Source organism: Malaclemys terrapin, chromosome 1 (genome assembly GCF_027887155.1).
Source record: "Malaclemys terrapin pileata isolate rMalTer1 chromosome 1, rMalTer1.hap1, whole genome shotgun sequence".
NCBI lineage: Eukaryota > Metazoa > Chordata > Testudines > Emydidae > Malaclemys > Malaclemys terrapin.
In genome coordinates, this window is record NC_071505.1 from 220,739,079 (window position 1) to 220,756,621 (window position 17,543).

The 17,543-nt window shown below is 42.7% G+C and overlaps 1 protein-coding gene across 4 annotated transcripts in view; it reads left to right on the forward strand.

Moving 5' to 3' along the window:
- ARHGAP6 (Rho GTPase activating protein 6) overlaps positions 1–17,543 on the forward strand; it is a 482,928-nt gene that overhangs the window by 373,436 nt on the left and 91,949 nt on the right. The window contains exon 1 of one of the 4 annotated variants that reach the window (XM_054007877.1): positions 4,595–4,888. The exons of the other annotated variants lie outside the window; for them this stretch is intronic. The gene's annotated coding sequence lies outside the window, so the exon portion shown is untranslated. Of the gene's footprint in view, positions 1–4,594; positions 4,889–17,543 lie in introns of those variants that run through there. 4 annotated transcript variants of the gene reach the window in all.

Consider the following 17,543-nt stretch of genomic DNA (forward strand, 5'->3'; position numbering starts at 1 on the left):
CCCTCCTGCACCCCAATCCTCTGCCCAGCCCTGAGCCCCCACCTGCACTCCAAACTCCTTGGCCCCATCCCAGAGCCCCCTCCTGCACCCCAAAACCCTCATCCCCAGCTCCACCCCCAGCCCACATCCCCAGCTGGAGCCTGCACCCCCTCCCACATCCCAAACCCCTGCCCCAGCCTGGAGTCCCCTCCTGCACCCTGAACCCCTCATTTCTGGCCTACCCCAGAGCCCACACCCCCTCCTGCACCCCAGCCCTCTGCCCCAGCCCAGTGAAAGTGAGTGAGGGTTGGGGAGAGCAAGCAATGGACGGAGGGGGGCTGGAGTGAGTGTGGAGCAGAGCCTCAGAGAAGGGGATTGGACTTGGGGCAGGGGGCATGGCAAGGGTGTTTGGTTTTGTGCAATTAGAAAGGTGACAACCCTAAGTGTAGCAGAGGTTTGCTTAAGAGATAAAGACTTCTCTCAAATTCACTTATTAATTTAAAATATTTTACCAAAGATTATCAACTGAATCATAGTATTTCCTACTGAGAGGTGTCCTTAGGGTTACCATACGTCCGGTTTTTCCCGGACATATCCGGCTTTTCGGCAATCAAACCCCCGTCCGGGGGGAATTGCCAAAAAGCCAAACATGTCCGGGAAAGTGCCGGCCGGGCACTTCCCCTCCCGCGGCTGCTCTGCTCCTCCCCTGACTCTTTGGCTCTGTTTAAGAGCCGAGCACCACGGGCTTTGGGCAGCCCCCATGCCTCCGTACCCTGTGCCGCCGGAGCCCGGGAGGGGAAGTGCCCGGCCGGGGGCGCAGGGTCCAGAGACATAGGGGCTGCCCGAAGCCCGAGCGCTACCGGCTTCAGGGTTTGCCGGGCAGCCTCCAGACCCTGCGCCCCCGGCTGGGCGCTTCCCCTCCTGGGCTCCAGCTGCGCTGGGGAAGCACCAGCCGGGGGCGCAGGGTCTGGGGGCTGTGACGCCGTGAAGCCGGTAGCGCTCAGGCAGCCCTTTTCGCGTGGCTGGGAGTGGGAGGGAGGAGGGGGCGGAGTTAGGGCGGGGTTGGGGCGGGGAAGGAGCGGGGTTGGGGCGGGGCTGGGGGGTGGGAAATGGGCGGGGCCAAGGCCCCGTGGAGGGTCCTCTTTTTTTATTTGTTAAATATGGTAACCCTAGGTGTCCTGGGACACATGAAAAATACATTTATGCATATTCACATTGTGAAAAAGGGTGTACAATAAGTTAGGGCACAATGGCATCTGTTAAAAATAATGGTGCTTCTTGCAGACAGTGAAGGTAAATTCCATGCTAAAGCATCTTAGTAAGTAAATGACTAACCACTGACTTTGAGCTTAGGCCTAGAATCTGAAAACGATTTTCAGTATTTAATTTAGGGTAGTAGGTATTTTCCAGTAATTGCTGATTTTGAAACAAACAAATGCGTGCTTTATTATGCAATGTATGCAGTTATATAACTCAGTAAATTATTATTTTATCTTGTAGAGTAAGCCAGCCTACCTCATGCGTATTCATTGATGCCAAGATGACATTGCAGCTCTTGTTTAAATCAAATGTTGTCCACATTATTCATCTTTTTTGTATCAATTGACTGAGGTCGTATTAAGGTACACTCAAAGAAAAGCTCTCTTTTTTAGAAAGATATGTAAATATACTACTTAACAGTTTTCATAAATTTGTCAGTATATATTCTGAAAGCAAGTAATTGAGAAACATTTAAACTGATTAGCTATATTAAGTGGATTTGAAATTGCTTCTGCTGTATGCACAGGTTGCTCTCACTCTTTTAGTTTCACCCACGAAGGTTAATATTGTATAGGGCTCATAAATAATGCTTCTTTTTTTTTTTTTTTTGAATGAGTGACTGAGTGTAATAATTGTGAGCTCCGTCAGAACTAAACGTGTATAACTTAGTGTGATCATGGTTTTCCTGTGCACCCTTAGGCCAGATCCTCAGCTGCACCACTGCTCCCTTAGCACGAAGGTGGCTCTAAAATAGAGCTGGTCAGAAAATGGTGGCTTTTTTAATCAAAAATTGAAATATTTTTATTCAAAATGGTGCTGTCATGCCTCATGGGAGTTGTAGTTTGGATTCATTATGCTCCCCGTCTTTCCTATAGGCCAGGCTTTCTAGCCAGGCTGCATGTTCAATGATGCACCACTCTTTCCCCTGTTAGTGAAGGGTGGGGATACGCCCTAGGAATCCCTGGCTGTGGTTCATCATGGGAATAGTAGTCTGGTCAGAGAGCCAGGCTCATTCGGGAAGTATGCTAGCATAAGGTGTTTGAACTTCAAGTCCCATGAGGCATGGCGGAGCCATTTTGAATCAAAATACATTTGCTTTTCAGCCAAAAACTGTCTGTTTCTTCAAGAAAATACCATTTTTTTTCACGGAAAGCAGGAACTTTTCACACACTTTTTTTTAGTTGCAAACCCAGTTTCCCATTGTAAAACAACTTTGATGGAAATTTTTAGACCAGCACTACTCTAAAGCTGTTCTTTTATTCCCCTGGGGCCACTGGAGAGTGGGTTGACCCTTTGCATAACCTCCTTCACTTCTCTGGAGTGGGGGTTAGGTTGCCAACTCTGACTGAAGCTATTACTGGAGTTTTTTTTTTTCCTAACAGGATGTAATGTCATGTTCTTAAAATATCCTATTAAAATCTCCCAGATTTCTTTCAATACTCACCAGGAGATCAGTGTTGATTCTGGGAGACTCCAGATCAATCCTGGAGGGTTGTCAACCTTGTGGGGCTCTGGACTGGTTCTTGGAATTTTGCACTATTCAAAATTAGTGAAAAGTTATATAGTGCAAATTCACAAAAATGAAGTTTTCAACTTTTAGAACTTTGATGAGACTACTTTAATAATTTTAAAGTAATATTATTTACTTACTGAGGTCTAACCACATATTCAGTTTTTTTTTTCTTAAGGATAAATAATTTTGAGTCTGAATGTGAAAGAACCAAATCTAAATAATGGGGAAAGTGTATTTTCTTTCTTGTTCACAGAACTCGTAAACAGCTGGTTGGATTTTGCTCAAAGTTTAGAGTTAGACTCTGCTGGTAAAATTTCACCCCAAATGGAAAACTTTTCAGAAAAGTAGGAGCCACTTGTAAAAAAAAAAAAAAAAAAAGCAGTTTGGAGTGTAAGAACCCTTCTCAAATATAATGCTGTCTCAAACAAGGAATGTAATGATAAACTCATCTAGATATAGTGACATTCTCCAAAAAATACCTCGAAATGTAGACTGCTAGCTATTTAATGTGATGGGATCTTTATTTAAGCCAAAAGGTATCAATACATTGGAACCTATGGGTGATTAGGAAGGAGTTCTTTTTTCTTTTTACTTTTGCGGTTAAGATGTATTTCCAGCTTGTAGTAACTGGATTACAAGTTCAAGATGAAGATGATAGGGATGAATTTTACCCTATGCAAACAGTGAGGCATTATTGCCTCTGTTGCGCTGCCTTTTCAATGTCTGAATTGTCAAATTGCCTTCCTGAGAGGGCAGGGTTCTTTTACAACAAAAAGAAGGATGTTTTTTACAGGATCACTGACGATATGAAGCTATATATTCTGTATGGATAAGGTAATTTCAAATTTTCTAGTGTTCTCAAGGCAGTATTGGAGGATAGTGTTAACAACATTTGGGTATATGTCCATCTTTTCCAACGTTGTTGATTTTTAAAATATTTTACTTTAGCTTTAAAGTATCCCGGGTTTCCAATTTTTAAATGTCATTTTCTCCTTCAGTGTTATTTTAATCTCTTTTCCCTCAAATTGCTGATGTGCATTAACAGTCTTAACGGTGCAGCTTTGCTTGGGGTGGGCTCTGAATTTGATTAGGAGCCATACAAACAACCTTTTATTTCAATACCAATGAACTTGATGATGATATACAGTCAGTCAATCTCTGTGAACTGGAATCTTTGTCTTCCTTTTGTTGGGAGAGCAGTTCTATGAGGTAAAGTCATATCAGCTGAGAAACAAAGATGTCATTTATAGTGGTGATTTGGTAAGTTGCCACGTGGAATAGAACTGCAATCAACGTAACTGGTGATTCAGAGTTTTTTAATTAGACTTCCTCCTCCTCCCACCTTCATTTTGTAAATGGCAGTATAGTACTCATAGACTGTGAATACAACAGACTTTATTTAGGAAGCAAAATCTTTATCAAGGAATTTTTCCCCTAGCAAACCATAAAACATTTAGCTTCTGTGTTGCTTTTGTTTAAAAGATGTTTGGGGTATAGGTTTTGCTTGTTAGGGCAGAGGAGTTTTAGAAAGCAATTAAAAAAAAAACCTATCTGTCTTGGAAGGACAGAGAAAACATCAAATGCTTCTTAACATGCTCAAAGTGATTTTACCAGATGCTTCCAACATTCTTTGGTCTATTCCTAATAAGGAAAGCTTGCACAGTTACAGTCCAGTTATGAGTTTGTACAGCCATGTGGAAGAAGGTTGTTTTTTTTAAATGGGGGAGGGAGACATGCCCCTTCTTAACCACTCCTTGTACTTCTTCAAAACAATCCCATTGAAATAAGAAGCAGGGAATCCAGTTGCAATTTGTCTGCTTCTCTCCCTCTGTCACTCGCTCTCACACACACACTCACTGAACTTGCTGAGCTTACTTTGAAGCAGTCAAATGAAAAGATTATTTTATTTTATTTTGTTTTTGGTTTCCTAAGATTAATGATAGTAGAAGTCTCTGGGAACAAAAGGTATGGTGGGAGTCAGAGTTGCTCCAGCTGGGCTATTTCTCAGACACTTGATACATAGTTTCAGGAAAACTGCATTATTTTTTACAAAAATTCTAAATCGAGTTCTTGTTCCAAGTGAGGTTTGATCAAATTAGAAAAGACACCGGAGACGCAGCAGAATTTAGTTAATGGGTAAGCAAACAAAATGTGTTTATATGTAGTGTGCTAGAGATAACTGTAATGGAGTGTTTGTGATGACTCTTAACTTACTGCATTTTAATTTTTATTTGCTGTAGCTAAATTTTAAGAAAACAAACACTTCTTGCTTAGTAAGAAAAAAATTGGCACTTAGTTTGTGCCTACCACTTACCAAGCTCTGAAATCTATTCCATCAACAAACTAAAGGCTCTCAAAGACCTTTTATTTTTAGATTAGTTTCATGATCTTGCATGTTTTCATAGTTAGCCTGAGAGGAGCAAAATCCATGTAATGATCGGTGGCATTGTATGTTTCAGTTGATTTTGTTTAAATGGCTTAATCAGATGCTGAGCTGCTTTGAAATCTGTGTAAGTTTATTGTTTTTCTAAGTGTGCGTGAAGGTTCTGTAACCCCAAAATATACAATTATAATTGCATAGATTCCTTTATGCAAAACACCGTATCCTGTAAGCCTTGTGTTTTATAGGCTAGCTAAACTGCCTTCATGTCTCTCTAAATTCCAGTTAGTTGCAGTGATTTGTAGTGTAGAATAAGAGCTGTTCATCTGTTGGCTCAGTCCTGGAGGAGCTTGTAACTCTAGCAATTGTTTCTGTTTTTCATAACATTGGGAACTTATGGGCTAATTTTCCCTCTCCCCGTCCAAAACAAATGAGCTGCTTAAAGCAAAGAATGAAATTGCAGCCGAGTTAGTAGGCACACAGTCTGAATTTGGGGTACCTGAGATTAGAGGGTAATTTATAAAAGATTCCTCTTTTGATACTTCCTGCTGATGTATAATGTTTTTATTTGTATTTATTTTTAATTTTCCATGTCGTTTTTATGGAACTATAACCTATTTACTGAAAAGAAAATCAAGGAACACTATATCGGCTTTAGTGTCAGAGCAAATATTTGTACAGTGAGCCATCAATCTAGTTTAGCGTCATGTGTCCATAACTGCAAATAAGCAGATACAATTTTGTAAACATGTTTTCACCAAGTAGCACGGAAGTGGTGACCTTTCATATGTGCTGCATGGTTCCCAAATGCAGGAGAAATCAGCCCAAAGGGAGCCAGCACTAATCCAATGCGTAAACAAGGGCAAACTGATAAAATGGGAGCACTTGTGAGTGCCCATCAACCTTCACTCTATATTCCGTAAATTTGCGCTAATGGCCACTGTTATGATTTTAAGTTTAAGTTCTGCTCTGAGAGGGTTTTTTTGAGCAGTATAATCATTAAAGCATCTGTTTGTTGTGGTTGGGAATTGGAATACAGAAGATATGGCAGTGCCAAATATTGGAATACATAGGGTCCTTGTCAAAAGGTTGCAACTGACTACTCAGAGTGTTACAATTCTGAGTTGTTATCCAAGAGCCTCCTACTTTATAAATCAATGAGCAGGACAGGGCAGGTTGGGGGGATGTGAGAAGGAGAGAGAACACATGAGCAGTATAGGTGTGAGAACAGTCTGTGAAACAAAGATGAATGGGTGGAGCAGTTATGTAGCACATGAGTTGAAAAATTCTTCATCTGTAAGAGGTATTTATTTATTTTTCAATGGATGAAGTATGCCTGTTACCAGTTCTAGGTATCTCTACTGTACACCTGTTGTAAAATAATTGTAACATGAGTGAATAACAACAGAAACTCAAATGGACTCAAAGAAAACTCCCCTTATCATAAAAACCTCCCTCAAAACTCAGCCCCCCACTCCCGCAACTCAGAGGAAAGCCTGATGCAATAGATAGACCTTGCAACAGGCCTGAAGGTCAGCAAAACTTAAAATCTTTCGGAGAGAAATTGCAGAGTTCAGCTGCAGCTGGAAAAAAACTGGAAGCTAGTCAACTGCGGAGCAACTGATATAATATGCTCCTTATAAGAAGTAGTGTAAGTGAGTAGCCATGTACCCTTTCAAGCTGAAGTTTCCAGTTATCTTCAAAATTGGCCACATTTACAGGGCATTGCAGAAATCCAGTCTGGATGGAATGCATAACCTATAATGTTGGGGCACAGTAGATCTAGTTAAAAAATTCATGAAACTTTTTCCCATAAAAAAATGCTCTTTTGTTGAAACCACTGTGTTTTGTGAAACATATTGGTTTCAACAAAAATGTTGTCAGGAAGGTTTCTCAGGTCGCAGATGAGAATGCAAGAGACAGCAGAATAGCCTGGTTGCTAGGGCACTCACTCGAGAGGTGGGAGGTTCAAGTCTCTAGTCTTCCTGAATCATAGCAGGCACCTGGGTTCCCTACATCCCAGGCAAGTGCCTGAACTACCGGGCGCTTGGGGTGGATCTCTTGCGCTTGTGCTTTTTTGCAAAAAATTTCAGAAGGTCTCATTTTTGTTCTGCCATAGAAGAAAAACAAATTTTGGAATCATTTTTTTCCCACCCCCTCACAAAACAGAATTGTTTTCCAGCCTGCCCTAGCATATAGATTAGCACTATAGCTTTTTCATTTGACCAATAAATTAATTTTTATTTTAAGTCCAAAGGTCTTTTCTTTAAACGATGGCAGATTTTACATAAAGTATTGTTTTGAATCAGGGGAGCTGTCGCTGATACAGTACAAGGAAGCTTCAAAGGTTGCTAAAAAGTTGTGGTCCAACATTTTATTGTAATGGATCAGGTAGGAAAAAAAGTGTAGCTATAATCGTTTTTAATGAAACTGAGTTATAGCAGGGACTAAATTGTCAAATGCAGATTGTTTTCATTTATAAATTTGTTCTGCTAAATAGAGATGCGTGAACAGTGCATAGATATCCCTGTATATAAATACACACAGCAGTACATACACATTGCTAACTCATCCAATCTTATTGTGAGTCTTGTGATATTTGATGTTTTTCTTAAAGGCCCAACTCTTGGAGTCATGAGATTACATGAAAATCTCAGCTTTCATTTTGTTTAAAAATTTAAGTTTCTAATCCAGGTGATTGCAGATAAAACCTTGAAAACTTGAACCCTTAGGCTCAAAAGCCTGAAAGTAAATAAAGAACTCTAAATGTACTAATTTTAAAATCTCAGGACTTTTAAAACTTGATTTTGGTAATATTGTGCACACACATGATAAAAGCAGGTTAGCTAGGCCCTGTTTGTATGGGTTGCCAATTCTTCCCCACTGAATATAGAAATATTGGAGATCATACTTCTTGCTCCATACTTCTTGGAGTCATTGTGGATAGTTCTCTGAAAACATCACTCAATGTGCAGCAGCAGTCAAAAAAGCGAACGGAATGCTGGGAATATTTAAGAAAGGGATAGATAATAAGACAGAAAATATGTTGCCTCCAAATAAATCCATGGTACGCCCACATCTCGACTACTGTGTGCAGATGTGGCTGCCCCATCGTGAAAAAGATATATTGGAATCGGAAAAGGTTCAGAAAAGGGCAAAAAAAAATGATTAAGGGTATGGAATGGCTTCTGTATGAGGAGAGATTAATAAGATTGGAACTTTTCAGCTTGGAAAAGAGACAGCTAAGGGGAGATATGATTGAGGTCTATAAAATCATGACTGGTGTAGAGAAGGTAGACAAGGAAGTGTTGTTTACTACTTCTCATAACACAAGAACGAGGGGTCACCAAATGAAATTAATAGGCACATTTAAAACAAATAAAAGGAAGTATTTCTTCACACAACGCACAGTCAACCTGTGGAACTCCTTGGCAGAGGATGTTGTGAAGGCCAAGACCATAATAGGGTTAAAAAAAGAACTAGATACATTCATGGAGGATAGGTCCATCAATGGCTATTAGCCAGGATGGGCAGGAATGGTGTCCCTAGCCTCTGTTTGCAAGAAACTGGGAATAAGCGACCGGGGATGGATGACTTGATGATTACCTGTTCTGTTCATTCCCTCTGTGGCACCTGGCACTGGCCACTGTCGGAAGACCTCATACTGGGCTATATGGACCTTTGATCTGACCCAGTAGGGCCGTTCTTACATTCTTATGCAGCTTTTGATGCAACCTTCCTGTAACTTCTTATTGTATGCAAAGTTGCAGTAATAATATCTCACCTTATGCATTATCCACATTTATTTTAAAATATCTGCCAATAACTAACAAAGGTACCTTCTTTCTTCCTGATCCAGAGGCATCACATTTTCTACCAGTTTTACTACTTCTCCAGGACAAGTAAAGCTGATTGTATTTATTTAGTGAATTGATTAAAGTAGCACTCTCAAATTATTTAGGCCTCACATTTTATATAGCTAAAATTAACCTGATTAACCCCCCCCCCCCCCATATTCTAAATTTAGTTTTAGGGTGTTTGTTTGTTTGTTTTGTTTCTTTAAATCTTACCCCATCACTGAAAAAGTTTAAAAACCAAAAAAGTGGGCACCGGTCTTGCTATGTCCACTAAGCCATAAAATGTGTACGTCTTCTGCTGGCTGTACAAGCAACAATAACCAACCAATACTGTCTCCAGAGTTGAGACCATGTTATCAGTGGTGTCGGGGCACAAAGGTATTCAAGCAAATTTCTGAACAAGCAGAATTTGTTATGTCAGTATTTCTCATATGGTTTCTCATTTCTTCACACAACGCACAGTCAACCTGTGGAACTCCGTGCCAGAGGATGTTGTGACAGCCAAGACAATAACAGGGGTCAAAAAAGAACTAGATAAATTCATAGAGGATAGGTCCATCAGTGGCTATTAACCAGGATGGACAGGAATGGTGCCCCAGCCTCTGTTTGCCAGAAGCTGGGAATGAGTGACAGGGGATGGATCACTTGATGATTACCTGTTCTGTTCATTCCCTCTGTGGCATCTGGCACTGGCCACTGTCGGAAGACAGGATACCTTTGTTCTGACCCAGTAGGGCTGTTCTTATGTTCTTATGGTGAGCCAGGACCCACAGAGGTTGAAGAGTTCACATTACTAACATTTTAAAATGGAAACTTCAACACTTTGACATTTAATAAAGAACTATTACTCAATTATATATAGACAGAAGAGTGCCATTAAAAATTCAACATTTGCCAACACCTTCTAAACAGAGGGGATCTAAGGCCATGTCTAAACTAGCGAGTGTACAGTGCGCAGCTGTACTGCTGTAAGATTGCTTATGTAGCCACTCTATGCTCAGCACCTCCATGAGCAGCAGTAGCTATGTCAGCGGGAGAAACTCTCCCACCGATATAGCACTGTCTAGACTGGCGCTTCTGTCGATGTAACTTATGTCACTCACTCACTCACTCATGCCTGTCACTCCATTTGGGGTATGGGCCGCCAACCACAGAACTCCAGAGTCCTCTATCCTGGGCCATTTGCTCTAGCTGGTTCCAGGTATAGCCCATTTTTATGCTATCAGCCTGAAGGTCGCGTCACCAGGTGTTTCTTGGACGGCCTCTTTTCTGCCTAGTAGGATCAGGTTGTTGCTCCTCATCTCTGCTGCGACCTGCGCCGTCTTTCTTGACTCGTACATGGTCCTCACGTTCCATGTACCGATGGTAATCCTCCTGGTTGCAAGAAGGGTAATCGGCTTAGTGGCTTCCTCACGACTTTCACCACCCAGCGTCATGCGTCTTCGAGTTGGAGACCCTTCTTTTTCCAGGCTAAAAGTCTCTGTTATCTCTATTGTTGGCGTTTCTGTAGCAGGTTAATTTTTTATGGGGTGGAGTTGCTAGCCCCACGCTCAACCTTCCTCCTTTATCCTGACTTGGGACAGGCAGATGGCCCCAAAGGACCTCTCTGGTGGAGTTTATGTCACTCAGGGGTGTGTTTTTTCATACCCTTGAGCAACGTGGTAATGTAGACTAAGACAGTATGGCTGTTTTCCTGTTTAAAGGTAAAGACATAACAGTGGTATCTCAGATACCCCTGTTTGGAGATGATTGATAAATACTGACTTTCATAATGGTGACCACTCTCTCTTGTTCTGAAAGTAAAGTATGTGCTTTAGTTGTATAGGACCAGATTCAAGCTTAAGAAAATTGACGTCAGATAATGCATCAGCTTTGATGTATTGAAAAACATCAATTCCGTTGTCACAAGAGTGACTCAGATAATAATGATGAATAACCATTCAAAGCAGGGGGCTGCCCTATGGAGAGATGAATTCTCCCATCTACTGCAATGAGCTTTCCTGGTTGAGCCAGCTTTGTTGAATTTGATCATTGTTTTGAAATTTATGATTATAAACAAACATTAGATCCGACAAGATGGTCACAAATATTTGGTCAGTTCAGATGGAGTCTTCAGAAGCCTTGAATTATCTTTATGCTAAGGCTTAACAGTAGTAGATACAGGCTGTATCTATTTTACATCATAAACAGTTTTGTCTGGAAATGGAAGGACCCTATCAGAAAACTTCTCAATTATGCATTTAGCCCATAATTGCCCTCTGTGATGAAAATGTTTTTACTTATAAACTTGAAGAAACAATTCGGGGCAGTCTGATGACTTCGGGAAATCATTGAAAAAGACAGTGGGAAATCACTTTTCCCCTTGTCTGGGCTACTATAACCTCTGGGAGTATGCTCCCAAATCCCTTCTTTAGCCTTATACTAATGTTAGTGGGACACTTTTTTCCTGATAAGTGAAAGCCAACAACTATGATATTTATCTACCCTGGGACTGGGTCGTATCATCTTGCTTAGTGATGTATTTCTGGTACGGGTGTAAATTCATTCTCCTCTGTGGTGATGTCAGCATTCCAGTATTCTACACATGTTGTCTTGCTATGCAGAACTTAGCAACGTGTATCCTGTGTTCATCTGATTCCAGTTGGCAGTTCAGAGCATTTACCAAGAGAGGAAGATAACTCTGTGTGTGTGTGTGTATTTTAAAATTGTCACATTCAAACTAATTACTGTTTGAAAACTATTGACAACTAAAACAATAGATTGTAAAGTGTGATCTTTTGCCAAATCTAATAGATTTCCCTAGCAGAATGTACAAAATATTAGTCTGTGTATTGTGTTTAGGTAAAATATTTATGTAGCTCCATAGGGTGAGATAAATCAATATCAGCACAGAACTTCAAAATGTAATAATGTAATAAGAAAGGTATTGATTGCAAAAACTCTGATCATAATGGGAGACTCTATACTAGGATGTTTATAGCACGATGTTAAATTCTGTGGGTAAAACACTGGCTCCATTGAAGTCTATAGGATTTTTGCTATTGACTTCCAACAGGGTCAGGATTTCACCCTGTCTGTTGAAGTCGTTAGTAAAGTCAGACTTTCATATTGAATAATAATTAAGAGTCCCAGTGCTTAGTGTATTGGTTTTCAGACTTTTAACCAGGTCTGTTTCTGGGCTATATAGTATTCCTTAGTTTCCCACATTTTATTATTATAATGCAGTCTCAGCATTCAGAAGAGTTTCCATCATTCCTTGATCTCCCGCTATGCTGGGGACAGTTTGGCACCCTGCACAATCAAGAGCAGCCCCAGTGTTCTAAGTTGCACCAGCTTGTAACAGCTCCCAGGGGATACCCAGAGTTCTGAGCATTCCTCATTGCCCCCTATGCAGGGGGAAGCTAAGAGAGAGTGATATCAAAAAAGACCATCACCTTTACACCACCCAGTCGTTCCTGCACACTTGGAGAATCCCAAAAGGAAAAACTTACGATAGCTTTAAGTACCCAGTGGGACAGAGGATTTGGTCCGTAATGTTCATTTAGTGCTATAATGGACATTTAGTGATATGTACTCCTCCCTTTTCTTAATTCTTCATTCGCTTCCTATTTTACGTCTAGTATACTGATTTTACGTGGTAGGACTAAAGTTGTACTGGAATTAATCGTTTTCTTTTATGTATTTTTATTGGTCCATACAAATGGCAACAACTGGAAAGTGAGGAAAAGAGGGATTAGATGTACAAACGAGAAAGCTAAGTCGGGGGGCTATAAACTGTCAAAATCTAAAGTTGTTATGGTTGAGAGGCCTGGAAACAATTTTAGAAGGATTTGAAATAAATTACCAATGTAAGTGAAAGGTTTACGAAGTGGCAGCTGTATACAAACTTTCCCAAGCTTATAGAAGTAATTAAGGAAAGAAAGTTAAAACTATGTAACACTATATCTAGCATGTGCCATGTTTTCCACAATATAATTTTTATAATGTGCAAAAATATTTAATTTTTTTACAGTGAATACACTTCTAAACACTACTACGGTCGGCGAAGCATTGGTAGTTCAGGAGAAAAAACAAACCGGCATAATTGCTTTTGATCTTAAGTATCTCAAGTGGACTTGAACAAATGACTAATTAAAAGTACAGCTAATAGTAACAGTCTTTGTTGTATACCATGTAACATAAACATGGCAGGGAGTAAAGCCATTCCCTATTACAATAATGCTGTAGTATAAAATCATCATTCCAATCTTATATCAAAATTATTATTTATAGTTTCTAATATGACTAGGGGCCATATCCGGCACTCTGTGCTCACCTCAGATTCCTGGTGGTTGCACCTGCTACATGTTTTAAACCCACAATCTGTCGCTGTAGGTAATTAATAACTGAAATCCTGATCCTGGATCACTTGAAGAATTTGTCAGTGAGAGTGAACAGGATCACTAGAGCCCTGCAAATCTGCAGATATCTGCTTCATATCTGCGGATATCCGCATCCGCAGATACAGCTATCCGCAGAACAGGTTTGTGGCTCGCAGATGGATGCGGATCTAAATTTTATATCTAGAACCCTGCAAATCTGCAGATATCCACTTTACAGCCGCGGACCATGTTTGCAGATCAGATGCAGATACAATTTTTTATCCACACAGGGCTCTAAGAATCAGGACTTAGGTTAATAATGATTGCCTACATTGACTTGGGAGGATGGGGGATGGGGCACGGATGTGGAGGAGAGGTTAAAAGATGTAGGATAAAATTTTCAGTAGTAATGTAGGCACTCAGTCTCCTAAGTACTTTCAGAAATTTTACCCATAATAGAAATTTGTTTGAAACATCTTTGCAAAATGGAAACTGGTTTCCTATTAAAAGGCTATGCTCGAGGTTGGGATAATATTTACAATGAACTTGGGAAGGATGGCAGATTTTCAAAAGCAGAAAGTGGAGTTAGGCACATGTCTTCCTTATGCTAAGTAAGTCATCTACTCTGGTTTGTTATTGATTTTTCTGACAAACTGCTCATTTATGAGGAGAAAATGGGTTGAATGTTGGTTGAAGGGCCATAAGGAAAATATAATTGAAGCTGGGGACTGGTAGGAGATGTGAGTTATGGAGGGAGATGAGGTGATTAATGGGTGGAGGATATAGAGATGGGGTTTCAGTGTGCTTAAGATTTAAAAAAAATCAACAGAAAAATTTTACAACTAACAAGATATGTCCTAACACCACCCTGATCACTTTCCCTCTATGTTGTATCCTTTGCCTTTTTTAGCTTGTCCTCTCCTGTATTTAGAAAATGTCTAGCACACTTTGGGCAATACTACAATTGGGCTTGTCTACGCTGGAAAAAAGTCCTCAGTACCTAGTGTACACTAGCTACTCCACATAACTCCTAAGGGTGTGTCTACACTTGCCATTTAAAGTGGAAAAAGTCCCTTTTTTGTGCAAAAACCATAGAAGCGTCTGCACTTGCCAATGACTTTTTGCAGTGAAACTCAGAAGTTTCACCGCAAAAAGAAAGCTACCTCCATGAGAGGCATATAGCTCTTACCGGTGATGCTTTTGTGGTGATGTGCAAGTGAAGACATTTTCTTCCTCTTTACAGAGCTTTTAGCCTCGGGAGGATATCCCACAGTGCCTAGGTGACCACTCTGGCCAGCAGCTCTGCTGCTCTGATGCCAGGTAAACTAGGGTTACCATATTTTGTGCCTCCAAATGGAGGACACTCCACAGGGCCCCGGCCCCGCCCACAGCCCCGCCCACAGCCCCGCCCCCCCTCCGCCCCAACTCCGCTCCCTCCCCAAAGTCTCCGCCCCCTCCCCTGCTTCCCGCGAACATTTGATTCGCGGGAAGCCTGAAGCAGGTAACAGGGAGTGTGGGGGGAGGAGGCGCGGCCCAGGCTGGCCCCCCCGGCGGCTCCAGCCTGGGTCGGCTCGGGCCCTGGGGTGCCGGCCCCAGCCCCCGGCCGAGCACCCCCGGCCCGCCCAGCACTGCCGGTCCCCGGCCCGACCCGGCGCACCCCCCGGCGGCCCGGCGACCCCGGCTCCCGGCCCGGCGACCCCGGCCCCCCAGCTCCCAGCCCCGTGGGCCTGGCCCCCCGGCCCCGTGACCCCAGACCGGCTCCCGGCCCCGCGGGCCCGGCCCCCCGGCCCCACAACCCCGGACCGGCTCCCGGACCAGCTCCCGGCCCCGCGGGCCCGGCCCCCCGGCTCCCGGACCGGCACCGCGCCCCCGGCTCCCCGCCTGGCCCCGCGCCCGGCCCGGCCCGGCACTGCGCCCCTGGACCCCGGCCCGGCACCGCGTGCCCGGCTCCTGGACCCCGGCCCGGCACCGCGCGCCCGACCCGGCTCCCGGCCCGGCACCATGCCCCCGGCCCCGCGACCCCGGCCTGGCCCGGCCCCGCACCGGCCCCGACCCCAGCCAAAGAGGCCCCGGCCGAGCACCTCCGAGCCCTCCCTCCCTCCCGATTTTCCCGGACATGCCCGGCTTTTGGGGATTTCCCCCCGGACGGGGATTTGAGCCCGCAAAAGCCGGACATGTCCGGGAAAATCCGGACGTATGGTAACCCTAGGTAAACAGACCCCCCCCCCCTTCCCCCGTAATGCCCTGGGAACTTGGGAGCAATGCTGAGCTCCTGGAGCTGATCAGTGTTTGTGGAGAGGAGGCTAGGACCCAGGACGCCGCGCGATCACCCCCGCCCCCTTCCCACAAGACCCATTGACAAAATGGAGAGAGCTACACTGTGGGATAGGTCCCCTAGGGTGCTGCTCTCATCTGCAATGGAAGTGCTGTTAATGTAGACACTCTCTGATGCCTGAGGAATTAAGCGAGTACACAAACCAGTGCTTTACTTTCACCGGTTCCCTATCACCAGTGAAACTTTCAGCACAAAAACTCTGCAGGCGTAGACATACCCTAAGAGTGCCTTTTGCGTGCATTAGCTTAATGCACCTTGGAAATGTGCTAAGCTAAACCACCTAAGGGCACTTTCAGTGTGCAGAAGAGTGTTCACTTGGGGCACTAGTATGGAGTAGCTAGTGTGCTTTAAATTCACACCATAGCTTACTGTTCACTAACATCTCCATGTAGACAAACACTTTATAACAAATTAAGTAAAGTGTGCATGCATATGTATGTGTAAAGTATACATATTCAACAGCGAGTAAGTGAGCTAAGTCCTTGGAAGATGCTCGGGGTACGGGGAGAGGAATCGTCCACAGTAGCTGGCTGTGGTGCCTCTGCAAGGAGACACTTCACCCAATGGCTGGATCACTTCAAGTGTGCCTCCCCATATGGATGGGAGTAAAATAGGTTGATATGTGCAGTTTTCCTGGCCTGTTCTTTGCCTCTCCCCTACATGTCCCTGGTCTGCAGCACAGGAAGCGCTCCCAGAGCTGTGCCTTGCACTGTGTGAATCCCAAGAATCTTATTCCCCTCCTTGCACAGCAGACCTGCTCTTGTTCTACTGCCAAGACTATCAAATGTAACTGTCTACTAGGACCAACTTCTGCCTCTGCAGAAGTTGGTCCTAGTAGACAGTTTCATTTGATAGTTTTGTAGGAAGTCTGAGAAGATAGTGGTCAATACTTCTCATTATTATTAGTAGAGTCCTGCATGGATACAAAATGTATATCTGTGGATGCAGATATCCGCGGATATCTGTGGAGCTGCAGGGCTCTACCAGGAACTGCAGTGGGCAGCTCCTCTGGCATGTCTGTAATGCCCCCAGCCCTGCCAACTGGGGTGGGCATCATGCTCACCGGCAGCTGTCCCTGGTCGCACTAGTGTGTTCAAGATTTAGAGATTATAAAGCCAGAAATTACCATTGGGATTATCTAGTCGCAGCTCATTCAACCCCCCCACCCCATTCTTTAGGAATCCTAATGTTTTTACAACAATAATAGATAAATGTTTTCAGGTAGAAATTATGTGGTGGGTTTTTGTTTTGTTTTGGGTTTCTTGTAGGGCTGTCGATTAATCGCAGTTAACTCACGCGATTAACTCAAAAAATTAATTGTGATTAAAAAAATTAATCGTGATTAATCGCAGTTTTAATCACACTGTTAAAAAATAGAATACCAATTGAAATTTATTAAATATTTTGGATGATTTTCTACATTTTCGTATACATTGTATTGTGGTAATTTAAATCAAAGTGTATATTTTTATTACAAATATTTGCGCTATAAAAATTATAAAAGAAATATTATTTTTCAATTCACCTCATACAAATACTGTAGTGCAGTCTCTTTGTTGTGAAAGTGCAACTTACAAATGTAGATTTTTGTTGTTGTTGCATAACTGCACTAAAAAACAAACATGTAAAACTTCAGAGCCTACAAGTCCATCCAGTCCTACTTCTTGTTCAGCCAATCGCTAAGACAAACAAGTTTGTTTCCATTTACAGGAGATAATGCTGCCCTCTTCTTATTTACAATGTCACCAGAAAGTGAGAACCAGGCATTTGCATGGCACTTTTGTAGCCAGCATTGCAAGGTATTTACGTGCCAAATTTGCTAAACATTCGTATGCTCCTTCATGCTTCGGTCATCATT